The following is a 26,644-nucleotide window of genomic DNA, read 5'->3' as shown; positions in this document are numbered from 1 at the left end:
AAAATAATATCTTATATATAATAGCCTTTGGGCAAGTTAAAAATTCCAGGGACCATGGGAGAGTTAAGGGAATCCAGCCCTCAGGGCTTCCATCATGTTGAACAGGAACCAGGTTCCAAGGATCCTGGCAAGAATGGATGACATCATCATAAGAATGCATACTGGTGACGTCATCCATCCTTGCCTGTGTACCATCTGCGCTCCAAGCCCAGTTTGGGTTCTCCTCCACCGTGGCTGACTTTTCACATCAAGCGGTGGATATTGCGAGCACAGCGCTTCCCTGCAGAGGATCGGATTGCCCACTGATGATCTTCCCCCCTTGTTGGGACTACCTATATACCTATCTCATACTTCTCAAATGTGAGTTGCCACTTTTAAGTGCTTATTAAAAGTTGTTTTAAATCTACACCCAGAGGTGCCTTTCTCCTTGTTTCTTTAAGTACTCAAAGTGCTTTATCCAATTGGTTGCTATGGTTGTAAAACTACTTACAATTTACATCACCTTTGTAATCCTTTACAACACGCTTGATCACATTTTTTGTATAATTTCTATTTTAGAAAAAAATATCTGCTTCGGAATAAGTGAACAATAAATGGAAAATTGACTGCTTAACCGTTTTAAACATGGCTAACAGTTTCTGCTCGAAAAAAACATTATTTTTCATAATAGGCCAGAAACACCTGAAATGTAGAAAGAAAACATGAACATTTGCAGTAAGACGAACATTCATGATGCCTGCAGTTCCTACTGATGTAAATAATAAAGGATTTCTCAACTTTTCTTTATGTGCACATGCTGCCAGCACACACCCCAAAAAAACACTAATAGGTTTAATAATGTGTTAATAGAAATCTCCATTAAAGGCATTGTACATGTTCAAATATTTTTTGTTATTTTATCTAGATATTAGTGTACTTATATTTCCTGTGTTTATTTGCCTTATCTTGTAATGATGGGCTCACATGTTGTGAATGCAGTTTATAGTGTCAGAGCTTATTGATTCTCATGTGTTCATGTATTAATTCTGCAAGCTTACTCACTTACTCACAGAGCATCCAGTGAATGCTTTGCAATTTCCTCCATGTTGCATTACAAATGTGTGAGCGCTAATGTGATGAAGATCATCTCTTCTCATTGTTGCTCTACCTGGCTTGTGTTCAGATATAGTTACTATACAGCTTTCACCTGCAGAACACTAAACTGAGAGACCCAGGGATTGTGGGATATGTGATTTCTTCACAGTAAATGTCAGTTCCCAGACTATAGGCAGAAATTAACTTGTGCCTCATGTTTGAACACAAACAGAAACTTCTGACACAGGAAAATTAACACTACTATAGGCTTTGCATACAGGGCAACATATGACACCGTGAAATTAATTCATAAGATGCAGATGAAAAACACAAGGCAAGGGTATGAAGGTTTATAATGCCTTTAACATTCCCAATCCTGCTTTTTTTTTTTTTAATTAACAATGTTTTATTGATTAACTGGTGCATACATGCAATACTTGCTGTAACATACAAACTTGACAACATGTACATATATTATTCCACAATCTATACGTATGCTGAATAGTACATTGTGCTTATTCTGCGAAAATATTCAGTATTCATACATAGAATTTTGGTGGCTATGCAATAAGATATATTTTCGAGGAAACATTCCAAACTAAAATTGGTTGCATTATACACAGGTATCAGGTTCTTGAAGCCAGCGGTCCCATATCTTATTGTACTTAGTAGGACAGCCTCTATTAATATATATACATTTCTTACACGGCAGGGTGTTATTCACTTCGACCTTCCATTCCACTAGTTTAGGAGACGTTTGTCTCATCCATTTTTTGGCTATAATCTTTCTTGCTGCAAAGAGTGTTTCATGGAGAAATGTTTTTGTGTATTTGTCAATTGTATCTGGGATTATACCTAAAAGACACTGTTTTGGATCTAGTGCTAGGGGTGAGCCCATTGTATCATGAAGGAATGTCACAATTTGTTCCCACAGACCTTGAATCTTAGGACATGTCCATATCAGGTGGAAAAAGGTGCCAGTCTCCTTCCCACACATCAGGCATGTGGTGGATTGTGTGCGTTTATATCTTGCCACTCTGAGGGGTGTAAGATATGCCCTATGAATGATATAAAGCTGCGACAGGCGATCTGATAATTTGGGGGACACCTCCCTACAAGACTCCAGTGCCTCACCCCACTCCTCGTCCTCTATTGGTCCCACATCTCTTTCCCATCTTGGTTTAAGGGCATATGCTATTCTAGTAGACACAGGGGTTAAGAGCATGTTATAAAAAGCTGAAATCAATTTCTGTGGGTCTGTATTCTTGATTACTGCCATTAGAATATTAGGTGTAGGGCTTGGGAGGGAATCAGGAAACTGTGATTTCGCCGCATGGCGGACTTGTAGGAATCTAAAGAACATCTGATTTGGAATTGTGAATTCTGCTTTAAGTGAATCAAAAGTTTTTAGATGTCCATCTTTTAATAAGTGGTGCAGATAAAATATTCCCTGTATAGACCATATGAATGTGTCTTGTATTTTGTTGAATTCAGGAAGATTCTTATTGTGCCATACTGGCGTGTAATCATTGAACTGTGGGATTTCAAGTTTAGAGGTAGTCAAGTCCCAAATTTTCCTGTAGTGATATAACATAGAGAATCTATTGTCCCCTAATTCCGACCCTCCCGAGCCTGATGCTATTGCATATATCGAGTCCTTAGTTTGTTGTGCCCACCTTGGACATTGGAGCGTGAGAAACCTCTCACTATCCGTTTTATCCAAATGAAAAAGTTGTGACAACTGTGATGCAATGTAATATAGGTTAAAGTCCGGGAGAGCTGTGCCACCGAGGTCAGTCTGATTTTTGAGAGTTTGCCATGCCAGTTTATGTCTGCCAACGCCCCACACGAATGGCTTAAGGAGGGACTCTAAAGATTTAAAGTGCTTCAAGGGTAGGTAAACCGGAGAGTGCCATAGAACATATAGAATTTTAGGGAGTAAGATCATTTTTATTAAATTTATGCGGCTCCAAGTCCCAAGTGGGAGTTTGGACCAAACCCAGATTTTGTTTTTAACCATGGAGATTAGAGGGTCTATGTTTAGGGATACGTAATCTGCAGGGGATCTGGATATACGGATCCCTAAATATTTGATAACATCAACTCTCTGAAGTGGTAGTCTAGCCTGGGATTCTGGGGGTGGGAAGCTATCAATTGGTAGAATTTGAGACTTATCCCAATTGATTTTCAATCCCGAAAATGTTCCAAATTGTTCGATCGTATGGAGTGCGGTACATAGAGATGGGCCCGGATCCGCCAAATACAATAGCGTGTCGTCGGCATACATGCTGATTTTTTCGATTAGAGAGCCCAGTCTTAGGCCTCTAATCTCTGGGTTCATTCGAATGGATATCGCCAGGGGTTCTGCTGCAAGGGCATACAATAATGGGGACAAGGGGCAACCCTGTCTCGTACCCCTGCTGAGGTCAAACGTCTGAGATGACCATCCATTAGCCACCACCCTGGCCCTAGGTGCCTGGTATAGCAATTGAACCCATTTGATAAATTTCGGACCGAAACCATAGCCCTCCAGACATCTCCAAAGATACCTCCACTCCACCGAGTCGAAGGCTTTTGCTGTGTCTAAGGTTACCATAACTCGTGTGCCAACCTCCTCGTGTGTAGCCTGTAAGTTCATATAAAGTTTTCTGAGATTAAACAAGGTGTTGCGACCAGGCATAAAACCTGCCTGGTCTGTATGTATTAGTGATAAAATAACCTGATTAAGCCTAATAGATAGCACTTTGGCGAGTATTTTAATATCAACCTGTAAAAGGGATATTGGGCGATAGGACTCCAGGTATCCTGGATCTTTTCCTGGTTTGGGGATGAGGACTATTATTGCCTCAGTCATAGATGGGGGTAAAGTCCCAGTCTCGAAAAGGTGATTGTATAAGGTTAACAATTTGGGGGTTAAGATTTCGCTGTATTGCAAATAAAACTCAATTGGGAGTCCGTCTGATCCTGGGGATTTAGACCTGGCAAAACTGGCAATGGCAATTGTAATTTCGTCTGTAGTGAGGGGTGCCTCTAACAGGTCTATCTGTTCCTCTGTTAGCTGTGGGAAAACCACCTTCTCAAGAAAGGTGGACATTGATTGTGTTTCAGTAGGAGCTGTCGTTTTATACAAGTCAGTAAAGAAATCCCTGAAGATAGATGTAACACTAGGTGGGTCTGTAATTTGTCCCCCTCCATTGCCATGCAGCGTGATCACCACAGGGGGCCTATCTTCACTGTGCACTAAGTAAGCCAACAACTTGCCCGCCTTTTCCCCGTACTCAAACATTTTTTGTCTGGAGAAAAAGAGTTTTTGTCTGGCTTTCTGATATTGTAACTGGGTAACTACTCTGGTTTGTAATTTTAGCAGATCCGCATTTACAGGGGTTGGAGTGGTAGCAAAGTCTTTTTCAGCAGAGGATAAGTCCTCCAGCGCCTTACCGAGGGCACTGGAGGAAGTTGTCTTGATTTTATTAATAGTACTAATTAACGTGGAGCGAGCGAATAGTTTAAAGGAGTCCCAGACTGCAGAGGGTGATGCTGACTTATCGTTCTCTATAAAGTAAAGTTTCCATTTATCCGTGAGTTCATCATCCTCTGGTAGAAGAGAGAGCCAAAATGGGTTTAAACGCCAAGACCGTGTTGGTTTTTCTATAGGGATACTTAACGTTATCCAATAAGGACTGTGATCTGAGAGTGTTCTGGGGCAGAATACCGCCTCTAACAGTCTTGGTATTAGTCTATGGGAAATGAATATAAAGTCTATGCGGGACATGGTATTGTGAGAGGATGAGAAACACGAGTATGATTTAGTCTGTGGGAACTTGTGACGCCATGTATCTGTTAAGTGGAAGGTGGATATAAGCTTAGAAAACCTAGTTTCATTGGGAGTGTTAGGGGTGAGCGGAGCGAGCTGTAGTCTATCCAAGGTCGGGTTTAGTGTGGTATTAAAATCACCTAGCCAAACTGCAGATATATCAGGGTGGCGGGTCATGAATGAAAATCCTTCTTTAATTATGGAGATGTTAAATGGGGGTGGTACATAGAAAGCCAATATAAGTATGGGTTCTCCATATAATTTCGCTAGAATAAATATATAACGCCCCTGTGGATCAGTGGTTAATTCACACAATTCAAAATGAACCGATTTGGCTATCAAGATTGAGACTCCCCTGGAATGGGATGTATGGGTAGAATGGTATGCCCACCCCACCCATGGTCGGCGAAGTGCCATCTGGATGCTCCCCTCAACATGGGTCTCTACCAAGACTGTCACATCAGCACGCTGTTTCTTAAGGAATGTGAAGATTGCCGCGCGCTTAAATTTCTCGCGCATGCCCCTCACATTCCATGTAAGAAATTTTAGGGATGCCATTGATAGAACCTTTTGGAATCTAAGAAAACAGTTATGTTAAGTAATTTATTCCTTATGTATGAAACATGTAGGTTACTAGCATGTAAATCCTGTTGCATTAACCCTATAGCACATATTACATATAAATACTCATATACTGCAGCATTCGAAGCATTACCTGTTGTCTACAATCAGTATGCACAATCAAATTAAACCAAGTTATAAACAGATGAACTCCCCCCCCCCCTCCCTGCCCTACACTGTCCCAAACTAGTGCGGGCATATTCCCTCAACTTGTATCCAACTGGGAAACATTCCAACTGTGAGGTAACATGGGAAATGCAGCACAATTGGCTAAAGCTCCGGGTTTGGAGTAAAGTAAGAGATGTCATCCATAGTATTAATACTAGATATAGTACGGTTTCTCCATCTCCTTGTTTCCAATTGAATGTATCTAGTATGTTCCAGAAATAGTTCCAGTTATCATGGTGCTGCTTCCCAGTGGTGTGTGGGGTAAAGTCTCGCTGCACGATGCACGTTACTGGTAGGACTTCTGCTCTTCCGGAGCCCCGGAAAGTAAGTGGACTCCCATACTGTAAAGTCCAGAACTTGTGTTTTATATCCACGCTAGCTTATGAAGGATTCCTTATCTTGTTCAAAACTTTCTTTTTTTTGCGGGTAGTAAGGAACTGTTTACATTCCCAAGTAGGCGGCAACAGAAAAGGGTTTCATACGGCAGCAGGGGACAATGCAGTCATATGACTGTGGTCAATCAACTCTTTCAGGAATGGCGCGTCGTTCCAACCAGGAGATCACCTCTTCAGGATCTTCAAAAAAGAGCGCACGTCCGTCATGTTCTATACGGAGGCGGGCTGGAAAGAGCATGGGGTATTTGTATTGTAAATTCCTCAGCCTGCGCTTGGCCTCTGTAAAGCTCTGCCGACGGCGCTGTACCTCCGCTGAAAAATCTGGAAAAATGGCAACTTTGACATTACCTACTGGGATATTGCCTTTCTCTCTTGCCATCCTCAGGGCTGTATCTCGATCTTTGTAATTGAGAAGTTTCGCTATGAAAGTGCGAGGAGGGGCTCCCTGCGGCGGGGGTCTGGCTGGCATACGATGTGCCCGCTCCACCGCAAACATAGTGGAAAAGGCCTCTCTCCCGTAGGTGTTGATCAGTAGTTGTTCGAGGAACGTGGTTGTGTCTTTGCCCTCAGTCCCCTCGGGCAGACCGATCAGGCGTATGTTACATCTTCTCAGCCTATTCTCCATATCATCCTGTTTGGTGAGGAGTTGGTGTATTTGCCTTTGTACGCGGTCTGAGGATGTTTGTAGAGGTGGAATGGCATCTTCAACCGTGCTAAGTCTGGTCTCAGCTTCCCTTACTCTATCTCTGAGCTTTTGAAAATCTTGCCTGATGAGGGAAATATCCATCTTGACTTCCTCAATTTGTGCTGTGAGGGAAGTTCTACAGAGGGTGATTGCTTCAAGTAATTTGTCAGTATCACTGGTTGTTCGTTCGCTCCCCTCTGCCCTCCCGGAGGCCCCATCTTCCTCCATATCTTCTTTATCATATCGGCGGTATTGGTCGAGTTTCGCCGCCGCTGCCTTCTGTGCTTTGGTTGGTGACATACTTGGGGGGTCCAGTGAATTACTAGATGGGTCCCCAATATTGTTACAGCGGATTTAGTAGCCTGTGAGAGAGGAAGGAGTGCTGGCTATCGTCACAGAGCCCCCAAGGCACCCGGGAAGGAAGTCTGCTTCTGTGTGGCAGGTGCGGACTGGGTTGCGGTACTATATGGGGTAGCAGTGGTCCAGATGCACAGTGCAGATTGTAGGGGTTCCCCAAGGGGAAAGTTTTTCCCCCCCAGAACAAACCGAAAAGGCAGCAGTATGGAAGTGTAGCACAGGCCGGGTCTGTGAGTGTGCTAAGATGGCCGCCGGCCTCAGTGTGTAGGCCGAAGCCTCAGTCTTGCCTAAATGCGGCCGCCGCTCCTGCAGGGGTATTGGGGGCCAGAGGAAGTCTGTATATGAAGGGATTGATATAGTGTAGATCCCCCAGGAGGTTTTTTCCTTAATCAAGCAGCGGCAGGCACAGCTATTTCAGTGGGGGCTGGGTGTAGAGGTGTACCAAGATGGCCGCGGACCTCCGGGAGTAGGCCGAAGCCGCGGACTTGCCTGAGGCCGGCCGCCGTGTAGAAGATCGCCGCTCCGTTCGGGCCGCCGTTCGTCCCGCTGCTGAAATGGACAGCTCAGCGTGTGGTGGATGTTCTGGGGATGTTAATCCAGTATATGGTGTGGTATGGGATGTCCAGGATTAATTACAGCAGGAGTAATGGACGGAGCTCAGGAGATGCACGTCCTACTCCATGCTGTGTCAGGCCACGCCCCCTCCCAATCCTGCTTTTTAAAGTCACAAACAATACCTAATAAGTCTTCATTGTAGCTGCGATTTCAAATAATTTTTGTAATACTGTTACTGTGCATGCATCTGTAATATTTTGGATGGAATGTGAGCGTCCATCCAATACCCATCCTTCCTGGGTATTGGATATCAGCCAGATAGGTCAACAAAACAAAAGGTGTGACCTGAAGCTGAATCAGGTGCCAACATCCCAAAATTACAATGTACAGAACACAATTGGGTACACAGGACTTTAAGGACACCAGTGCCAAAAATGTATATAATATATATAAAGGTATAAACAAAAAAGATACTCTCCTGTGCCTGTGCGGCGGGCCTTAGTGAAGGTGGTAGTATTTCCTGGTGATATAAATGTAAAATGATCATGCATACCCCACTGCCTAGGCTGACTAAGGGAAGTCCGAAGTACTATGTAAGGAAAAGAAAAGGAAGGCACGTGGCCTGATGCATGAGTCCTTGAAAGAAAGTTTATTTTTAAACAAAATGACATATACAAAAAGAAATACTGCGTATTCATCAATGTGGATACATTACAATAATAATGATAATAACTTGATAGAATAGTATAAAATAATGCCCATACAAGGGATAAAAATTGAATGATCGGCTAACGCGTTTCAAGGGTTTTCCTCTTCTTCCTCAGAGCCTTAGAAGACCAAGTCTGGTCTGTGTGTTTAATTATAGAGAGAGAGAGCGAGAGAGAGAGAGAGAGAGAGAGAGAGAGAGAGAGAGAGAGAGAGAGAAAAGACTGAATAAGTGGTTTAGCGCTGGATAAGTAACAGAAACACTTATTTTAGCATATGAAGTACGCTAACTCCATGTGGAAATTCATGATACTGAAATATGATGGTAATGTGAAGGAGGTAGAGGTGAACCTTATCCAGTGCTATACCACTTATCCAGTCTACTTATTTCTCTCGCCCTCTCTCTCTCTCTCTCTCTCTCTCTCTCTTTCTCTCTCTCTCTCTATATATATATATATAAAGAATTAAACACACAGACCAGACTTGGTCTTCTAAGGCTCTAAGGAAGAGGAAAACACTTGAAACGTGTTAGCCAATCATTCATTTTTTATCCCTCGTATGGCCATTATTTTTATACTGTTCTATTAAGTGTTATTATCATTATTATTGTTATGTATCCACATTCATGTCAGCAACATGTTCATGCTTCTAGCCCAGAAAAAAAATGAAAAGGCCCTAATAAAATGTAGATAAAATATACATGTCTATATCTCTATCTCTCTATCTCCAATAGATAAAACCTAAAATACGAAATAACAAACCCAAAACATTAAACACCAAATGGTAACTCTAAAAAAGTAAACCCCAATATACTGTATATATATATATATATATATATATATATATATATATATATATATATATATATATATATATTTTTTTTTTTTTTTTTTTTTTTTTTTTTTTTTTTCAAACCTTTTATATTGAAAGGGGAAAATAGGAATATAAAATCTCAATCCCAAAAAAGTCCCAAAAAAGAAAACTGCAGTTATGTATCACAATAGGAAACATAGTGGAAATACCAAGACACTGAATTTCCAAAGAGCCAACTTCCCTAAACTATGAACCTTGCTAGAAAATAAAAATTGTGATAAAATCTTAGGAACTGTCATGTACCTGGTGTACATGGGTGTATTCGAACCAGGATGTTTCTGGTCCCACAGCTGCAGCCTTACTTGTTGTGCCACAGAAGAGCTCTGGTGTTATGGCTATGTTCTCTCAGTTTGATGCATTACCTTGGACTCACTAGTCCCACCTGCTGCCAGCTGTGGACAGTCTACAATCAAAGCAGCCCATAAATAGCAGCACCACTTCCTATCTCTCAGTGCCCCTTTGTGTGGACTAGCTCCCTGGGTGTTGTGACTGCTTTGTGACTCTGAATACCATATGTGAACTTCTGTCTGAATTCCTGACTATTCTCTAGCCTGTTGATTTTGTACTTCACCGCCAGCTCGTGTATGACCTTTGCCTGCCTGACCACTCTCTGGATTTTGATCGTGTACCACTTTGCCTGATCTGTTGCCAACCTGATCTGCCTGACTAAGTTTTCGCCTGAATCCTCAGCACACAAGCTCCACTTTGGACATTACCTATCACCTAGTAATGATCCTGTGCTGCAAGACGCTGACAAATTTCTGGCTTCTTTCCAGACTGTATTTGGCAAGCCAGATAGAGCTTCTGCAGCTGAATACCCACTTTTGGACATACAACAAGATACCAGGTCTGTAGCACAATATGCTATTGAGTTCCGTACCCTGGCTGCTGAGACTAATTGGGACTCAAGGGCATTACGCGCAGCCTTCCGAAAAGGTCTTACAGATCGCATCCAGGACGAATTAGTCTATAAGGATTCCCCAGAAGACCTTGAGAAATTCATAGAGCTGTGTGTACGTCTGGATGTCCGGTATCATGAAAGGTGCCAAGAGAAACTTAGAACTCACAAGTTTCCTGGGTCAGTTTACTGTTTGGCCCCTAACTTCCAAGCACCACCTCAGCCAGAACCTGAAATCTCAGTTGAACCCCAGGCACCTGTGGAACCCATGGAAGTAAGCCGTCTCCACCTAAATGATTCTGAGAAACAAAGGAGGCGTGCATTGAGCCTATGCCTGTACTGTGGACTTAAAGGACATTAGTTATCTGTCCACCCTTCCCGTCCAGTAAAAGGCAGGGTCTAACCAGTGTTTGAGGAGCTGGGTTAGACCTTACAGGTATATCCTCCAAGACCAAGATTACCGTTGCCACAATTATCCATTTACCCTCTAAACTTGTTTCCTGTGAGGCTATTGTGGATTCTGGAGCCGCTGGCATATTTTTGGACTACACTTTTGCTAAAGAAAATAGCATCCTATTTGTTCCAAAGTCTAGACCCCTGAACATCACCACCCTGAATGGACAACCCTTGGGAGATGGCATTGTAAAATTTGAGACTACGACGATCACCCTTCAGGTAGGCATACTCCACAAAGAGGAATTTGTCTTGTCTCTTATTGATTCTCCACTTCTGCCCATTATCTTTGGTTACCCATGGTTACAACAACATAACCCTTCTTTTAATTGGGAAAATGGAGAACTAACCTCTTGGGGGTCATTCTGTCATCTAAACTGTTTGTCTCAACACAAAAGACTTTCTGGTTGTCTGTTGGCTTCCGTGGCCATCCCACCTACCTTGCCTTGTGAATACCATGAGTTTGCAGATGTATTCAAAAGGCAGTTCAAAAGGCAGAGGTTTTACCTCCACATCATTCTTTTGACTGCGCAATTAATTTGATTCCTGGAGCACCTCTTCCCAAAGGAAAGACCTATCCCCTGTCTTTGCCTGAACAAAAATCCATGGAGGAATACTTAAAAGACAACTTGGAAAGAAGTTTTATCTCACCCTCTTCTTCTCCAGTAGGGGCAGGTTTTTTCTTTGTTGAAAAAAAAATGGGGCTCTTTGACCATGCATAGACTATCAAGGGTTAAATCAAATCACTGTAAAAGACTCCTACCCTTTGCCTCTCATTCTTGAACTGTTTGATGTACTTAAGGGAGCCGTTATCTTCTCTAAGATGGACCTACGAGGGGCTTATAATCTGATTAGAATTAAAGACGGGAACGAGTGGAAGACAGCATTCAACACTTGTAATGGACATTTTGAATATCTGGTTATGCCATTTGGGTTGTGTAACGCCCCTGCTGTCTTCCAACGTTTCACGAATGACATTTTTCACGATTACAGCAACAGTTTTGTGATCATCTACTTGGACGACATTTTAATCTTTTCCAAGACTCCTCTACAGCACATCTCATATGCAAAGCAGACTGAGAGAAAACCATCTTTACGCGAAGATAGAGAAATGCAGTTTCCATCAAAGCCGTATTCCTTTACTTGGATACATTATAAGTGCTGTTGGTTTTCAAATGGACCCTCAAAAACTTTCCGCTGTCTTGCAATGGCCCCAACCGACCACTTTAAGAGGGCTCCAAAGCTTTCTAGGGTTTGCAAATTACTACAGACACTTCATCAAAGGTTTTGCCTCCATTGCGGCCCCCCTTATTGCTATGACTAAGAAATGTACAAATTGCAAGGTGTGCCCTCAGAAGCGGAATCAGCTTTCCAGCAATTAAAAGACATGTTCAGCAAGGCTCCAAATCCCGATCTCCAGTATATAGTTGAGGTTGATGCCTCTGAGGTAGGAGCAGGTGCCGTGCTGTCCCAGAGACAGCCTAAGTCTGGTAGAATCCATCCAGTAGCGTTTTTTTTTCTAGAAAGTTTTCTCCAGCGGAGATGAATTACGATGTTGGGAATCGAGAACTACAGGCTATCAAATTGGCATTGTCTGAATGGTGACATCTTCTGGAAGGGGCTCCCAAGCCTTTCTCTATCCTCACTGACCATAAAAACCTGCTGTATCTTCAGACTGCAAGACGTTTGAACTCACGTCAGGCTCAATGAGCTCTGTTTTTCTCCCATTTTAATTATGTTCTTTCTTATGTTCCTGGGCATAAAAACAAGAAAGTCGACAGTTCTCTACCTCTGAAGAAGATCAACCTACCGAGCAGCATATAATCCCACCTCACAAAATTGTCGCACAGATCTCTACGGCTTTTTCCCAACAGTTACAAGAAACCCAGAATCATGTTCCCCAAGGCTGGAAGATACCACCAGGTCGCCTGTTCATAGCCCCTAGCCTCAGAAAACCTGTACTCCTCTGGGCATATGATGGTGTGTTATCCGGTCATCCTGGTGTCACCATCACTCTTAAGACCTTGCAGCGTTATGTCTGGTGGCCTCATATGAAAAGGGATGTTACTGACTATGTGGCTGCCTGTGAAACTTGCTCAGCTAATAAAGTACTCCGCACATTGCCTGTAGAGGCAAGAAAATCCTGGACTGACGCACTCCGTGAAAAAGGCATCTTTATTGAAGAAATGATATAAAATCCAACATGACAGTCAAATCAAGACGTGGACAAAACAGGGATAAATGGCTAACGCGTTTCACATCGTTTGATGCTTACTCATAGCTGAATTAGTCAAGGACCAATGGTGCATATAAGAAGGAGGTTGAAAAAATTGAACCACCAATCAGAATTGGTAATTAGGTGAACATACCTTCTGCACAATTGGTGCTTGAGATTCCAAATAGATAAGGTGCACCTGTGAGACAAAAACGAACACCTATACTGAAAATGCTAAGGCACTCTAATGCCCCGTACACACGGTCGGACTTTGTTCGGACATTCCGACAACAAAATCCTAGGATTTTTTCCGACGGATGTTGGCTCAAACTTGTCTTGCATACACACTGTCACACAAAGTTGACGGAAAATCCGATCGTTGTAAACGCGGTGACATAAAACACCTACGTCGGGACTATAAACGGGGCAGTGGCCAATAGCTTTCATCTATTTATTTATTCTGAGCATGCGTGGCACTTTGTCCGTCGGATTTGTGTACACACGATCGGAATTTCCGACAACGGATTTTGTTGTCGGAAAATTTTATAGCCTGCTCTCAAACTTTGTGTGTCGGAAAATCCGATGGAAAATGTATGATGGAGCCTACACACGGTCGGAATTTCCGACAACAAGGTCCTATCACACATTTTCCGTCGGAAAATCCGATCGTGTGTACGGGGCATAAGATAGGCGTCATAAAAGAGGGTTCAAAATATATAAATATGGCCCATCATGGTGCACACATATAAATTAGATTAACTAAAATGACAACAAATGAAAATATGTTAAACTCTAAAATGCATAGAATCATATGGATGGTAAAACGAAGAGAGAACACAACAATCTGGGTAAATGCAGAGATCCATCTATGACAGGTATACATGGTAGTATGTAATGATGTGATAATATAAAAATATAAAAGTATAAAAATGATGGCCATACATGAAAATGTAAAATGTTGGCCAAGAACCATATTAGGCCTGTCATAAAGATCTCTGCATGAAAAATAACAAAACAAAAATATCCTCTCTTCGCAATCACCGTGAAATCTTTTTTACATATTGTAGTAGAAATGTTCACTTAAGAAAAGTGTTGTTATAGTATAGAAACACACTGTAGCTAGAAACCTAAACGACCAAGTACATGTTATGTTGAAAAGACAAAACTCTCTGAAATCTTAAACTATAGACGTAATGTGGGTCAGAGCAACAACATGTAGATGGGAATAAAGTGTCAAGCAATAAGTGTACAAGGAATTGTCGGACCCTTATCTCCTCTGTTTAAATATGTCCTAAGAAATTTGGGGCAACATACAAGGAGTTTAAACTGGGAAAGGGAAAAAGAAAGACTGCTGACTGGGTTAAATCCGAAGAGGCGATGTGAAAACTGTGAGTGGGTATAAAGTGAGACCCAAAGTCTCACCCCGCCCGCTGCAAACAAAATCACAATCGCATACAGATAGTATACATGACTGCTGGAAGTAGTTGTACAATGAACTTTGAAAAAACTAAGTAAAAACCCAAGGTGGGGGTTTTGTGGAAATTGTGTGCCATTATGTGGTGTGCAGACAAAATCATAATCGCATTCGGGGAGAAAGAAAAAACATAATAATAATAATTACTGAAAAACGTCATAAAATAAACGTTGTAGTAAGTTCTTATATGTAATCCAATGCAATTGATTTCTCATGTCATGCAACGAATGTTGCAATATGCATATGCAAGCTATCAAATGGCCCAAATTTTTGATGGGACAAAGATTCGATACTGAAGGTGATGTAATCCCACCACCACAATAAAATTGTGTTAGGATGAAAAAAATACAAATAACTAGGGATATCAAGCACCAATTGTGCAGAAGGTATGTTCATCGAATTACCAATTTTGATTGGTGGTTCAATTTTTTCAATCTCCTTCTTATATGCACCATTGGTCCTTGACTAATTCATCTATGAATAAGCGATGTGAAACGCATTAGCCATGTATCCCTGTTTTGTCCACGTCTTGATTTGACTGTCATGTTGGATTTTATATCATTTCTTCAATAAAGATGTCTTTTTCACGGAGTGCAGCAGTCCAGGATTTTCTTGCCTCTACGGACTTGTGCAGAGCCAGCACCTGAGAGTCAATACTAGGGCAGGAGCACCAATTAGGGTCCGGAGGCTTGGTGAGCGGCATTCCTCTTTTTTCGTTCTTAATTACCCTGACTTTGCCTTCCTGTTTGTCCGCTCAGCCATCCGTACCTTGCACACTATGGATCACCCTATGAACGTGGCATCTATCAATCCTAAATCCATCACAGCCATCTCTGAAGTGGACACAGGGTTCAGTCGGACCCTCATGGCACCCTCTGACAACCCGCTTCGATCAAGCCAACGATGTTTGTCCCAGACTCCAGACTCCGGAGAATAATCTCTCAGACGTACCTTCCGAAGACTAGAAAGTCTCATGGCTAAAGAGATTAGAGCCTTTTGGGATGTCAAATCCCTCACAGAGTATCTATCACCGGAACAAATTCCTCAGGGCTTGCGTATCAAGAAGTTCCCTACTTTCAAACTTTCTAACGAGGAATCAAAACTGAAGTGGACCAATGCGCTTTTTGCTTGTTCTTTTAAATTAATGAGGATCATCATAGATTCTCAACAAAAAGAATTAGATTGAATACAGAGTGAAATGGCCCTCATTCAAAAGGAACTTAAGGAACAACAGACAATGCCTAGTTATATTGAACTGGATGGTCAGCTCAACAAAAAACTTGACAAGCTTGAAAGAGGTGTAATATCCACTAAAAAAGATAAACACACTAGAGACCAATTGGATTACTATAAAAATAATGTCTACATATGGAAGAAGCCGGTTTTTCGTTCCACACCGTCCCCGAAAGGTGGTCTCCAAGAAATGAGTCAGCTTTTCGGATACCGAAGGTATGTTGGCCTATGACACACTAGCAGCCACGGGATCAGATTCCTCTTCGGATAGCAGCCCTACTATTGACCATAATAACAGTATAGCGGCTTTAAACCAGGGTGGACATGGCCGCAACAAGAAAGGGAGAAAAAAAGAGAGGAAAACGAGGAGAGGAGGAAAAAGATACAAAAGAACCCAAAGCCAATCGTTACCAACTACGAGGCCAGAAACAATAGAGAGTTTAAATGTTATAAATTTATCAGCATGTCCTCTATCCAACACAGATGTCTCTCTCCTGTCTAGAGGCTTAGATTTTTGTCCTTCATACCACTTTGACCTATTTGGCACTATTCTTGATGTAAATAGGCACGTACCCTGACACTACAAAAGCATTATTTTTCTGATTGTGAAGACATCCAACCTACTCCACCCTGGAATCCATCTTCAGCTGGTGAATTAATTCCTTCTCCAAAATATTTTACCAATGTCTGTGCACTGTCAGATCTTTCTGATCTAGCGACCGAATCAGATCATAATGCAGCTGATGACAATGTTAACTATAACCCAGTGTCATTTAAGATCAGATCAGACTTCTACCCAATAAGCTCTAGAGGGAAGGACATAGATCTATACCAAAAAATGGTCGAGAGAGATTTGTCTCACCTAGCTAAGAACATTTCTAACAATACAAATGAAAATCTTTCTGCTGGTGAGAAATCCTCTCTTGACAACTTACATAAAGACTGTTCGATAGTCATAAAGAATCCAGACAAGGGGGGAGCGGTGGTGGTATTGGATGCCTCCTTATATAGAGAGTAAGCTCTGCGACAGCTTTCGGATCAAACAACTTATCATTAACTCAGGGGTGACCCCACTGACTCATTTAAAGGGGAGTTATTGGCCCTTTTGGATAGAGCTGTTTCCACAGGTATCTTCACATCTAAAAACAAAGAAATGCTTATCCCTGCCTTTCCTGTGATGCCCATTTTTCACCATCCCCCTAAACTACACAAGGGACTCACTCCTTTGACGGGTAGACCCATTGTAGCAGGCATCGGTTCGCTCAATGAGCGACTGGGACAATGGGTGGATCAGCAGTTGCAACCGTTAGTCACTGAGTTCCCATGATACCTTTGTGATACTAAGCAACTCTTATCCAAACTTGATAAAATGACATGGGACGATAATTTTTGCTGGATCTCTTGTGATGTTTGTAATTTATATTTGTCTATTCCACATGCTTTGGGTCTGCAAGCAGTATCATTTTTTCTGAATAGGTCGGGACAATTTTCTTTGATCCTACAGGAATTCATCATCATGTGTTTGGAGTATCTGTTGAATCACAATTTTTCCATGTTCGATGGGGACTACTACCTCCAGAAATGCAGAGCCTCCATGGGCGCCAAATTCTCGCTGTCCTTGGCCAATTTATATATGGGATGGTGGGACAGGCTCCACATTTTTGGGACTGATAGTCCCCGTCGAAAGGACACCATATTCTACAGCAGATATATAGACGATCTTTTGTTTATATATTCAGAGCCACATGTAGATATGGAACAATGGTTAGATTACATGAACGACAATGTACTTAATTTGAGATTTACAGGGAAATTTAACACCAAATCCATAGTTTCTGGATGTTCGGTTGACTGGAGAAACTCATGAGATTACTTCGAACTTATACAGGAAGCCTAGTGCAGGCAATACGCTTCTACGGGCTGACTCCAGCCATCCAGGGCACACTATTAATAGCAATTGGCCAATTCCTCAGACGTAGGAGTCTATGCAGCAAACAAATGGATTTTGATCAGGAAGTTGCACTTATGTCATCTAGGTTTGAGGAAAGAGGCTACTTATGTCATCTAGGTTTGAGGAAAGAGGCTACCCTAAATCTATTATCAACAGAGAGTTATCAATTGCTAAAAGAGTACCCCGTCACAAATTACTCATAGAAAAACCTGCCAAACATCGTACTACTAATCATTCTAATTTCATCCCTACCTTTTCCACCCCTTATAGTACTGAATTTCACAAAATAAAAAAGATCGTAACCAAGTATCTTCCAGCGCTATCTCATGACCCTGTGTACTTTCAGTTTTTGGCTAAGGGCATTCGTACTGTATCTAGAAAAGCTCCGTCCCTCAGTCGTCTTTTGTCACCCAGCCTTTTCTCCAGTAGAAACACCTCTATGAATTGGTTATCCTTTCAAGGAACCTTTAAATGTGGTACCGGGGTTGTGTCTACTGCCTTTTCATAAAGGGGGGGCGACACAATCATGTCTACATCAACAGGCAAGTCCCACATAGGGATGAGCTTCATGTTCGAGTTGAACCCATGTTCGACTCGAACATCGTGTGTTCGGTCGTTCACCGAATTATGAACGATATGGGCCGTTCGCGCCAAATTCGAGTGATGCGTCACGGCCCATAATTCACTGCGGCATCGCAGTGCATTGCTGGCTGATGATTGGCCAAGCATGCACTATGACCCGCATTCTTGGCCAATCACAGCACTGTCTGAACAGAGAGCTGTAATTGGCCAAAGCCAAGGAAAAAGCCTGCACGGCGGCCCTGTGTAGTGTGTTCTGGCATTCAGATAGAGAGATAGATAGAGAGAGACAGACAGTGTCATTTGATTTAAGATAGATAGAGTAGCCCATATATATATATATATATATATATATATATATATATATATATATATAGTCAGGTCCATAAATATTGGGACATCGACACAATTCTAATATTTTTGGCTCTATACACCACCACAATGGATTTGAAATGAAACAAACAAGATGTGCTTTAACTGCAGACTTTCAGCTTTAATTTGAGGGTATTTACATCCAAATCAGGTGAACAGTGTAGGAATTACAACAGGTTGTATATGTGCCTCCCACTTTTTAAGGGACCAAAAGTAATGGGACAATTGGCTGCTCACCTGTTCCATGGCCAGGTGTGTGTTATTCCCTCATTATCCCTTTTGCAATGAGCACATAAAAGGTCCAGAGTTCATTTCAAGTGTGCTATTTGCATTTGGAATCTGTTGCTGTCAACTCTCAATATGAGATCCAAAGAGCTATCACTATCAGTGAAGCATGCCATCATTAGGCTGAAAAAACAAAACAAACCCATCAGAGAGATAGCAAAAACATTAGGTGTGGCCAAATCAATTGTCTGGAACATCCTTGAAAAGAAAAAACACACCGGTGAGCTCAGCAACACCAAAAGACCCAGAAGACCACGGAAAACAACTGTGGTGGATGACTGAAGAATTCTTTCCCTGGTGAAGAAAACACCCTTCACAACAGTTGGCCAGATCAAGAACACTCCCCAGGAGGTAGGTGTATGTGTGTCAAAGTCAACAATCAAGAGAGGACTTCACCAGAGTGAATACAAAGGGTTCACCACAAGATGTAAACCATTGGTGAGCCTCAAAAACAGGAAGGCCCGATTAGAGTTTGCCAAACAACATCTAAAAAAGCCTTCATAGTTCTGGAACAACATCCTATGGACAGATGAGACCAAGATCAACTTTTACCAGAGTGATGGGAAGAGAAGAGTATGGAGAAAGAAAGGAACTGCTCATAATCTAAAGCATACCACCTCATCAGTGAAGCATGGTGGTGGTAGTGTCATGGCGTGGGCATGTATGGCTGCCAATGGAACTGGTTCTCTTGCATTTATTGATGATGTGACTGCTGACAAAAGCAGCAGGATGAATTCTGAAGTGTTTCGGGCAATATTATATGCTCATATTCAGCAAAATGCTTCAGAACTCATTGGATGGCGCTTCACAGTGCAGATGGACAATGACCCGAAGCATACGGCGAAATCTGCACAGTCTCGCCTACAGTATAGCAACCTGCAGCCAGGTGCTTGTGTAGGCTCATTGAAGTATTTCCAGTTACTGTACTGTGTACCCTGCACAGTCTCACCTACAGTATAGCTACCTGCAGCCAGGTGCTTGTGTAGGCTCATTGAAGTATTTCAAGCTACTGTACTGTGTACCCTGCACAGTCTCACCTACAGTATAGCAACCTGCAGCCAGGTTCTTGTGTAGGCTCATTGAAGTATTTCCAGCTACTGTACTGTGTACCCTGCACAGTCTCCCCTATAGTAAAGCTACCTGCAGCCAGGTGCTTGTGTAGGCTCATTGAAGTATTTCCAGTTACTGTACTGTGTACCCTGCACAGTCTCACCTACAGTATAGCTACCTGCAGCCAGGTGCTTGTGTAGGCTCATTGAAGTATTTCCAGCTACTGTACTGTGTACCCCGCACAGTCTCACCTACAGTATAGCTACCTGCAGCCAGGTGCTTGTGTAGGCTCATTGAAGTATTTCCAGCTATTGTACTATGTACCCTGCACAGTTGCACCTACAGTATAGCAACCTGCAGTCAGGTGCTTGTGTAGGCTCATTGAAGTATTTCCAGCTACTGTACTGTGTATCCTGCACAGTCTCGCCTACAGTATAGCTACCTGCAGCCAGGTGCTTGTGTAGGCTCATTGAAGTATTTCCAGCTACTGTACTGTGTACCCTGCACAGTCTCACCTACAGTATAGCAACCTGCAGCGAGGTGCTTGTGTAGGCTCACTGAAGTATTTCCATCTACTGTACTGTGTACCCTGCACAGTCTTACCCACAGTAAATCTACCTGCAGCCAGGTGCTTGTGTAGGCTCATTGAAGTATTGTGTGGACCTTTTTTGAGACGAGTGCTTCAGATCGCACCACTGCTATTTGCAACATATGTCTCAAGCGTATCTCGCGTGGCCAAAACATCTCCCTCTTGGGCACCACATGTTTGACCAGACATATGTTGACCTGCCATGCAGTTCGTTGGCAAGCGTACCTAAAAGACCCACACCAAAGAACAAAGAGGACCTCTCCTTGTTCCTCATCAGCTGGGATCTCCAACCCCACTATACCTTCAGTCCTCTCTGAGACCTGCACTGAGAGGAATGAAGGTGTAGAATTAGGTGTGTCACAGTCAAGTACTTGCGGGCAATCTGCTATTGGTACACCAACGTCAGATTGTACCAGGCAAATTTCCCTGCCCCAGCTGCTGCACCACCGAAAGAAGTTCGCTCCCAGCCATCCACATGCCCAGCACTTAAATGCTAGCTTGGCTAAATTGCTAGCACTTCAACTGCTACCTTTTCATTTGGTAGACTCTGCCCCCTTCCGTGAGTTTGTGGAATGTGCGGTTCCTCAGTGGCAGGTTACCAAACGCCACTTTTTCTCATGGAAGGTGATTCCGGCTCTCTACCGGCATGTGGAAGGCAATGTCTTGGCCTCGCTTGACAGGGCGGTCAGTGGTAAGGTGCATATTACAGCTGACTCATGGTCTAGCAGGCATGGACAGGGATGTTACCTAAGTCTCACAGCGCATTGGGTGACTGTGCTGGCAGCTGTAAACGATGCAGGACAAGGTGCAGTAGTGTTGGAGGTTGTTCCGCCCCCACGCCTCCAAAATGCCACTACTGGTGATTCTGACACACCTCTCTCCTCCCCCCCTCCTCTTGTTCTTCCTCCATGGCCTCTTCCTGTGCTTTGTCCTCGGAACCAGCGGTGCTCCGTAGGCCTTCAAGAGGCTATGCAAGTACGCAGGCCAAAAGATGCCATGCGGTGCTTGAGCTGGTGTGCTTGGGGGACAGGAGCCACACTGGGGCAGAGGTTCTGTCAGCTCTGCAGGGGCAGGTTCAGAGGTGGTTGACGCCATGCCAACTTAAGGCAGGAATGGTGGTTTACAACAATGGCACCAACCTCTTCTCCACCCTTCGTCAGGGACAAATGACCCATGTGCCCTGTTTGACTCACGTCCTTAACTTGGTGATGCAGCAGATCTTGGGCAGGTACCTAGACTTACAGGATGTCCTGAGGCAGGCCAGGAAAGTCTGTGTGCATTTCTGCCGGTCATATAATGCCAGTGCTCAGCTGGCAGACCTCCCAAAGGAATTTAACCTGCACAAGAACTGCCTAATCTGTGACATGCCCACCAGGTGGAACTCAACGTTGGCCATGCTGCAGTGGCTGCACATGCAGCAGAGGGCCATCAATGAGTACTTGTGCGACTATGGCACCAGGACAGGGTCAGGGGGGCTTGTTTTTTTTTCCCCACACCAGTGGGCCATGATCAGGGATGCATGCACTGTTCTGTCACCATTTGAGGAGGCCATGAGGATGGTGAGCAGTGACAGTGCATGCATCAGTGACACTGTCCCCCTTGTTCACCTGTTGGAGCTGCGTGAAATAATGGACAGGGCACTTGAGGCAGAACAGAGGCAGGAAGAGGAGGATTTCCTTAGCTCTCAAGGCCCCCTTTATCCAGACAGTGTTCCTGGAGGAGGATTGTGTCAGCATGGAGGTGGAGCCTGGCACTCAGCATCAGCAGCAGTCTTTAAGGGACCATCTACAGTCACAAGAAACCCATGGACTTGTAGGTGGCTGGGAGGAGGTGGCGGCGGATCATGTTGTCCTTAGTGACCCAGAGGACTCAGAAAACCTATGCTGCATGGCCTCCCTGATCCTGCAAAGCCTGCGGAAGGATCCTCGTATTCGTGGTATCAAGGAGAGGGATCAATACTGGCTGGCAACCCTCCTTGATCCACGTTACAAGGGTAAGGTTGTGGACCTTATCTTGCCGTCGCAGAGGGAGCAGAGGATGAAAAACTTCTTCGGGAGGCCTTACAGAAAGGTCTGTGCAACACGTTCCCAGAGACTGGGAGGTTACAAACTCCTGGACAACGTGTTGCTGAGGCTTCGGTCAGTCAAAGAAGCAGCGGTAAAGAAGTTGGCCCTCTGACCGATGCGTTCAGACAATTTTTTAGTCCGCAGCCCCAAGGTATGATCGGTTCCAGCAACCATCGCCAGCGTCTGTTTTACATGGTGCAGGAATACCTAGGGGCAAGATCTGACTTGGACACCTTTCCCACCGAAAATCCTCTGGGTTACTGGGTCTTGAGGATGGATCACTGGCCAGAACTTGCACAGTATGCAATTGAGCTACTGGCCTGTCCTGCATCCAGCGTTCTTTCGGAACGCACATTCAGTGCTGCTGGAGGCTTTGTAACCAATCACAGGGTGCGTCTGTCCCCCGACTTGGTCGATCGACTGACCTTCATAAAAATGAATCAGTCTTGGATCACCACCAGCTACCAAGCACCTGATGCTGATATAACCAAATATTTTTTTTTTAAATGTCAGATCCCTTCAAAGACTGCCTATGCTAATGCTGAGTGACTGTCCTGTTATGCTGAGTAATTATCCTCTTCCTCCTCAATGATCATGCTGATAGCTTGTAAGAACATGTTTGGTTCTGGGCACTGCCACCAGTGCCTAGGGCCCAATTTTTCAGCCCCTGTTTAACAGGGGCGTGTAATTACAATTTTTGATGCAATTCTTTGCAGCAGGGCTAGTTCCTGCACTCCAGCTAGTGTATCTGTGAGGGGTTGCAGTGTTGTGGCACCAGCACCAGTGCCTAAGGCCCAATTTTTCAGCCCCTGTTGAACAGGGGCGTGTAATTACAATTTTTGATGCAATTCTTTGCAGCAGGGCTCGTTCCTGCGCTCCAACTAGAGTATCTGTGAGGGATTGCAGTGTTGTGGCACCAGCACCAGTGCCTAAGGCCCAATTTTTCTGCCCCTGTTCAACAGGGACATATAATTAGAATTCTTGATCTAATATTTCACAGCAGGGCCCGTTTCTGTGGCCACCAAGAGTAACTGTGAGGACTTACAGTGTTGTGGCACCAGCACCACCACCACCAAAGGCCCAATTTTTCTGCCCCTCTTCAACAGGGGCATGTAATTACAATTCTTGATCTAATATTTCATAGCAGGGCCCTGTGAGGGCTTACAGTGTTGTGGCAACACCAACACCTAAGGCCCAAATTTCTGCTGAGTATATAGGGCAGGCCCCTACTTTCAAACATCCAACTTACAAATGACTCCTACTTGCAAACGGAAGGAGACAACAGGAAGTGAGATGAAATCTACCCCTAGGAAGGGAAATTCTCTCCTGTAAGAGTTAATATGGGAAAAACGTTTTCTGATGTTTTACTGATGTTTTATCACCAATCCTTGTTTCACTAAAAACCCCAAATTTTCAAAAAACATTTGTCATTGGGACAAAAAGTGAGGTGAAATCTTTTGAAGAGGAGCACAGACAGCAAAACAAATGTCACAGGGGTGATAACCCTTCCCTGTGTTTTCCAAAAAGCTTAAAATAGATTTTTTTGCTGGAGCTAACAGCATGTAACAGTTCAAAATTACAAACAGATTCTACTTAACAACAAACCTACAGTCCCTGTCTTGTTTGCACCGCCTGTATACTGCTGTTTAGAGTATATAGGGCCTGGTGGCCCCACACCTTTCCTTTTTTTAATTTGGGTGCGGCATTCCCCTTAATATCCATACAAGACCCAAAGGGCCTGGTAATGAACTGGGGGGTACCCATGCCGTTTGTCTCACTGATTTCATTTTGTGCAGGGACTGTTCTAAGCACGGGAAACACACGCCACTTTACAGGCATACTATAGACACCCCCCAGGTACGATATTTAAAGGAATATTTCACTTTTTTTTTTTTTTACTTTAAGCATCATTAAAATCACTGCTCCCGAAAAAACAGCCGTTTTTAAAACTTTTTTTGCATTGATATATGTCCCCTGGGGTAGGACCCAGGTCCCCAAACCCTTTTTTAGGACAATACCATGCAAATTAGCCTTTAAAATTAGCACTTTTGATTTTGAACGTTCGAGTCCCATAGACGTCAATGGGGTTCTAATGTTCATGCGAATTTTCGGTTTGTTTGCAGCCTCTGGTGCGAACCGAACCGGGGGGTGTTTGGCTCATCCCTAGTCCCACAGGATACGTTCCTTTATTAACTGTAACACACGCTACATTATATATGCTATCATCTGCACGACTTGTTCTATACAATACATCGGCAGAACGGCACGCAGACTTAAAGATCGCCTCTATGATCATCTCCATAATATAGAGAAAGATCATGCCACGAATGTTGCACGACATTGGAAGGAAGTCCATCAGAAGGATACATGTAGTCTTGTTACCCAAGGTATTGACAAAATTGTGAAACCACCTAGAGGTGGAGACAATTTTAACATCCTATGTAAATGAGAAGTGTGGTGGATTTTCATTTTAAGCACTAGATGCCCCTTGGGACTTAACTTTGAATGGGATGTATCCCACTTTTATCAATAAACAATCCCTAGTTATTTGCATTTTCTTCCTAACACAATTTTATTGTGGTGGTGGGATTACATCACCTTCAGTATCGAATCTTTGTCCCATCAGAAATTTTGGCCATTCGATAGCTTGCATATGCATATTGCAACATCTGTCACATGACACGAGAAATCAGTTGCATTGGATTACATATATGAACTTACTACAACTTTTATTTTATGACGTTTATCAGTAATTATTATTATTATTATGTTTTGTCTTTTTCCCCGAATGCGATTATGATTTTGTCTGCAGTGGGCGGAGTGAGACTCTGGGTCTCACCACATACCGGCGCACAATTTCCACAACCCCCCCCCCCCTGGGTTTTTACCTTTTTTTCAAAGTTCATGGTACGACTACTTCCAGCAGTCATGTATACTATCCACATGCGATTGTGATTTTGTTTGCCGTGGGCGGGGTGAGACTTTGGGTCCCACTTATTTTCACATCGCCTCTTCGGATTTAACCAAGTCAGCAATCTTCCTTTTTCCCTTTCCCAGTTTAATTTCCTCGTATGCTGCCCCAAATTTCTTAGGACATATTTAAACAGAGGAGATAAGGGTTTGACAATTCCTTGTACACGTATTGCTTGACACTTTATTCCCATCTACATGTTGCTCCGACCCACATTACGTTTATAGTTTAAGATTTCAGATATTTTTGTCTTTTCAGCATAACATGAATTTGGTCCTTTAGGTTTCTAGCTACAGTGTGTTTCTATACTATAACAACACTTTTTTTAAGTGAACATTTCTACTACAATATGTAAAAAAGATTTTACAGTGATTGCAAAGCGAGGATATTTTTGTTTTTGTTATTGTTCATGCAGAGATCTTTATTACTAGCCTAATATGGTTCTTGGCCAACATTTTACATTTTCATGTATGGCCATCATTTTTATATTTTTATATTATCATATCATTGCATACTACCATGTATACCTGTCATAGATGTATCTCTGCATTTACCCACATTGTTGTGTAATCTCCTCGTTTTTCCATCCATATGATTCTATGCATTTTAGAGTTTAACATATTTTCATTTGTTGTCATTTTAGTTAATCTCATCTTACAGTGCCTTAGCATTTTCAGTATAGGCCTTCGTTTTTTGTCCCACAGGTGCACCTTATCTATTTGGGATCTCAAGCACCGATTGTGCAGAAGGTATGTTCACCTAATTATCAATTCTGATTGGTGGTTCAATTTTTTCAACCTCCTTCTTATATGCACCATTGGTCCTTGACTAATTCAGCTATGAGTAAGCATCAAACAATGTGAAACGCGTTAGCATTTATCCCTGTTTTGTCCACATTTTGATTTGACTGTCATGGTGGATTTTATATAATTTCTTCAATAAAGATGCCTTTTTCAAGGAGAGCGGCAGTCCAGGATTTTCTTGCCTCTATGGACTTGTGCAGAGCCAGCACCTGAGAGTTCATACTAGGGCAGGAGCACCAATTAGGGTCCGGAGGCTTGGTGAGCGGCATTCCTCTTTTTTCGTTCTTAATTACCTACTGGACTGTTACAACCACTTCCGGCACCTCGCCAGCCTTGGACCCATTTGACTATGGACTTCATTACAGACTTACCCAAGTCTGAGGGCATGACTGCTATATGTGTCATAGTGGATCGCTTTTCCAAAATGTCTCATTTTGTGCAGCTCCCGGGATTACCTA

This window comes from Aquarana catesbeiana, linkage group LG04 (assembly GCF_042186555.1).
Source record: "Aquarana catesbeiana isolate 2022-GZ linkage group LG04, ASM4218655v1, whole genome shotgun sequence".
Classification (NCBI taxonomy): Eukaryota; Metazoa; Chordata; class Amphibia; order Anura; family Ranidae; genus Aquarana; species Aquarana catesbeiana.
This window is presented reverse-complemented; position numbering follows the sequence as displayed.